Source organism: Benincasa hispida, chromosome 2, assembly GCF_027475165.1.
Source record: "Benincasa hispida cultivar pf3 chromosome 2, pf3_genome.v1.1, whole genome shotgun sequence".
Classification (NCBI taxonomy): Eukaryota; Viridiplantae; Streptophyta; class Magnoliopsida; order Cucurbitales; family Cucurbitaceae; genus Benincasa; species Benincasa hispida.
In genome coordinates this window covers 58395823-58400853 of record NC_143479.1, presented here as the reverse complement: position 1 = coordinate 58400853, position 5031 = coordinate 58395823, and the positions used below count along the sequence as shown (strand labels likewise).

Genomic DNA, 5031 nt, shown 5'->3' with positions numbered 1-5031 from the left:
ACTTCAGCCTGCGTACAGCAACAACTGAAACAACCTCACCAGTACTCACTCGAAGAGTCAACTATCCATCTTCCAACTTTTTCCATGAACTAAATCCTTGGTAAGAAGAACTTACGCGGTTAGTAGCACCTGAATCAAGTATTCAGGCAGAATCATCATTTTCTACCAAACATGTCTCTAAGAGAAATAAATCACATTTACTATCTTCAAACTTCTTCCTCTTCAGAAGAGTAGTGGGATCAGTATCAGAACCTAAATAAGCTCCAAGTTCCATTTCAGAGAACAATTCTCGTCGATGAACTTCATCTAAGTCAGCAACAATTGCTTTCTCTTTTAGTCCCTTGACATTCAAGAAAGACTGGAGATTATCTTGGGAACTGATACTACTAGTTTCTTTGTCATTCATCTCTTTTTGCTCAAAAAGTGAGAACTGACGTTCAAACAATTCTTGCAACGAGTCCATGATCTTACGCACAATGACCATGTTCTCAGCCCTTTTGACTAATGCATCAGGTATGCTAGCCAAAATGTGAAGTCGAGCCATCAAATTAGCCTTCATCCACACCTCATATGCATTACGAACATTTTTCGGTGCATCATAGGTCGGGACTTGAGGACACTCCTCAACTATGACAAACTCGAGGTCATTTACCACGAAAAATGTTTTAAAAGACTCTTTCCAATGTATGTAAGTGGTCAAATTAAAAGAGGCAACTAACGGAAAATCATACAACATTTTTCACCAGGGATCATATATCCAACGCCAGATGGGACAAGATTTGAGATGAAATTTGTGATGTTACAAATGCTCCAAACACCTGGACAATTTGAGGGTGCTCGGGGAGAAGACCCTCACGCTCACATGAAACGTTTCCTGGAGACGTGCAACTTGTTTGTGATTCCTGGGATCACTCTAGAAGCTATTAGGCTATCTTTATTCCCATATTCTCTGCGTGACGACGTAAAGCAATGGGTAAGTTCTTTGGAGCCTAGGGAGATCAAGACCTGGAAAAAGTTGGTGGAGAAATTCATGCAGAAATACTTCCCACCCACCACAAACGCAAGGAGGCGGAGAGAGATCATGAACTTCGAGCAAGAAGAATTTGAAACCTTGAGTGCTGCATGGGAGCGCTTTAAAGGATTAATCAAGAATTACCCCAATCACGGATTACCGTTAACCATCCAGATGGAGACCTTTTATGGTGGATTAAACAGAGCATCTCAAATGGCAGCCGACGCAGCTGCAACTGGCAGTATCATGGACAAATCTTATAATGAAGCTAAGGAAATATTGGACCGCATAGCCAAGCATAATATGGAATGGGTAGATGACACTTACGACACAAGAGCAGATAGGAAGAGGCGATCTCAGAATGTGAATTCTATTGACTCTAACGCAGCTACGCTCTCTGCACAAGTGGCTACCACGACAAGCCTTTTGCAGAATATTTCACTAGGGAACGTATCAAACCCGCAAAAGGTAAATCAGATGGAAACATTCGTACAAACCATGGTTAGCTGTGTGGGCTATGGAGATCCTCATTCCTACTCTGATTGCCTATAAAATCTCAATCGGTATGCTTTATTAAAAATAACCCATTCTCAAACACATATAATCTCGGATGGAGGAACCATCCAAATTTCTCTTGGGTAGGTCATCACAGAAGCAACACCAACCAAGGGTAAATCAACAGCAAAGGCAAGGACCACTGCCTGGATTCCAGCCATCGCAGCAGCCGCACCATCAATCCTTTAATAGAGAAAGTCATGCATCGAGTTCAGCGTTTCCGCTTGAAAACCTCTTAAAGGAATATATCGCCCAGAACGTCGCATTTCTAAAAAGGAAAGTGTCGTCCATAAGAAATCTGGAGAAACAGGTGGGCCAGATTGCCAATGAGTTGAAGAATCGGCAGCCAGGAGTCTTGCCCAGCAATACGAAAACCCCAGGAAATAACAACTGAAAAGAGCAATGTCATATGGTGACATTGTGAAGTGGCAAACCTCTTGTAGAAAGAACCATGAACCCAAGAACCAACAATCCTTCAAAAGAGCTCAACACACGCCTAATAGCATTGGAAGATCAAGAAGAACGGACGCCTGAATCCACAAGCCATTCGAAGCCAAACACGTCTAACGTAGGAGAACCTGCGGTGCAGCTGAATGCACCATTTCCTAGACGCTTTATGAAGAAGAATGATGAGCAACAATTTAAGCGTTTTCTTGAACTGCTAAGGGAATTGCACATTAATATTCCACTTGTAGAAGCCTTAGAACAAATGCCAAAGTACATCAAATTCTTGAAGGATATTCTGACAAAGAAGAGAAGAATCAACGAGACAGAAGTAATTGCGCTAATGCATGAGTGTAATGCGTTAGTTAGCAATAGATTACCCAAGAAGCAGAAGGACCTGGAAAGCTTCATAGTTGATACACGAAAATTGGTAGTCAATTTTACTCGACAACCAAAATCCCGTTGACGCATTATGCGATGCATGTTCCTAAGATATGCATTGATAGTCATGTGTTGATGGTCATGCATTGGAATGAAAATTATATTAACAAATGTATGCGATGACCATACATCCTGCCACAAGTTTTCTTGCATTCACGCTAAGTATAACATGAATGCAAGTTTCTCGGATAATCCGAGGTCAAACATAGGAACTTGTAACTATATGTTTGCGGTGATGTGCATGTGGCGGTTGAATAAAAGAATGAAGGGGATGTTGCTATGTTAATCCTACTCCTACTCCTATCTTTCAAATAACGAAATGAGAATATGCATGAAAGGTAGAGATACGACAAACCTTGACATGAAATAAATGTACGAGAAAGTAGATAAAATGCGGAGATGTTTTCATTGCAAACTTAAGAATGATTGCAAGGGCAACCCTAGTTAACGCAAACTAATGCGATCATGCAACACTCATACAATAGTAAACCACCTCTCAGTGCGAATGCTACGGCTTTTAATGCTAGAACGCATGCGATGTATGTGCAGAGGTGTCTATAGGGCCTACACATAAGCCTCTAATTTTTGTTTATGCGATGATACACAAACAAGGCGACCACATATCATCATTCCTATTCCTAGGGTGCATGGGATGTAGTGTTGACATACAGAGCTTATCTCTAAGTCCTTATCTCTTGGTTATGCCGATCTAATCTCGCTCTCTCGAGTCTAGATTCTAACCTAGCTCTCTCGAGTCATTAGGTTCTTTCTTTAGACTCTCTCTCGAGTAGCTCTAAAGGGGTGTTGGGCACAACATAAGACAAGACAAACGCATGAACTTTGTTGATGCAAGATTATTACTATCCCTAGTGAACAACGCATACCTTGCTTAATGCGTCCAACCACTTACCCTCCCAGGTAGTTGATTGTTGCTGACTTTACTCACAGACAAGCAATGCATTAGCCTATAGACAGGCGTTACAACAGCTTCACACTAAGCAAATAAGGTTACTCACATACTCGCACAACGCACACCTCTCGGTGGGTTCCTACTTGCTTCATATTCCTAATCCACATGACTAAGTATGCAATACCCAAGCAATCTCACTAAGTGTTGCAATGAAAGTAAAAATGCTAAGCAAGAAGATGGAGATGGAGTCGAAGGAATAGAGAAATGCATTGAAAACACATTGTCTTAATTTCTTAATTCCAAATGTCATATAATACAATATAGAAAAAGAAAGAAAAAGAAATGACCGGTTGGAAGCAAAACTTTGCTTCTAGCGGATGTGCGTCAAGGCTGCCGGTGGTACCATGGATGGGCGGAGAAGCTGACTCACTCGAGATCTAACTCTAGTCGAAGGCTCTGGTCGTCACTCGGAATGGATGAAGGAGGTGAAGACTCTCAGGCGTCTTTTCACGCATTTTGTCTGGATCGTGGGGAAAATCCCCGGTTGAGGGATAATCTCCGGATTACCTAGAATTTTGCTCGTCCGCTTCTATTTATAGAGCTTGGCCGCCAACATAATTAATTGGACTGCTTTGAGTCTGACGTTCAACGCGTCGTCTTTTCTGAACCTCTGCCACTAACGGCGTGGTAGGTGAAATGTCAACATCAGCTTTGGATTTTCTCGAGGGAGATTCGTTGATGCGTTCATTCCACCTACATTGTGTTGATCCCATTAGAATGCGTTGTTGCGTAGCCGCAATCATTAAATGGCCATATTCGCTTAACACCGTAACTCTACATGATGACCGTAATCGCTTGACAAGTGCAACTCCCATGCGATGGACGCATATGGCTGATTACTGCAACATCCATGCATTGATCGATGCGTTTGCCTTGCGATGGAGTGTTTCTCCACACACGGTCGTCTATGTGATGGTCCGATTTCCACGTTTGCGTTCATTTCCTGCATTGGCTACAAAAATAGAACATTGAACGCACAATTAACGCAAAGTAATGGGTTAGCTGAGATTCGTCATGCTGATCGACGCAAACTTGTTTTCTCATGAATTCCTATCATGATCGACGCAATTTTTGTCTAACAATCTTCATAATTCTAAGTAAAAGGACTAAGCTGGCATGCATTTATGCATGTCATCAACAATCTCGTGCTCAATCAGAGGGCTGGACATAGGACATGCATTGTGTGATCTGGGAGCAAGCATCAACCTCATGCCACTCTCAATCTTCAAGAAATTGGGAATTGGTGAAGCACAGCCCACTTCTGTAACGCTTCAACTCGCTGATAGGATGATCACATACCCTAAAGGAAAGATTGAGGATGTTCTGGTGAAAGTTGAAAAATTCATATTCCCAGCGGATTTCATCATCTTGGACTATGAAGCAGACAGGGATTTACCAATCATTTTTGGACGACCTTTTCTCGCCACTAGGAAAGTATTAATAGATGTGCACAAGGGAGAACTGACCATGCGCATAAATAATTAGGAAGTGAAATTTAATGTGTTAAACGCATTAAAGTTCCCGCATAATGAAGAATGTCAACTTAACAAAATAGAGTTGCTTGAAGAAGAAGCGACCCAAGTTTGTGAGGTCCTTGCGTTGGAAGAAA

At 41.9% G+C, this 5031-nt stretch overlaps 1 non-coding gene across 1 annotated transcript; it reads right to left on the bottom strand.

Moving 5' to 3' along the window:
* Window positions 1-1064: 1064 nt before the first annotated feature.
* LOC120072429 (small nucleolar RNA R71) lies at window positions 1065-1170 on the bottom strand. Its single transcript, XR_005480488.1, has one exon. It is a non-coding gene; the product is annotated as a small nucleolar RNA R71 (small nucleolar RNA).
* Window positions 1171-5031: the final 3861 nt, after the last annotated feature.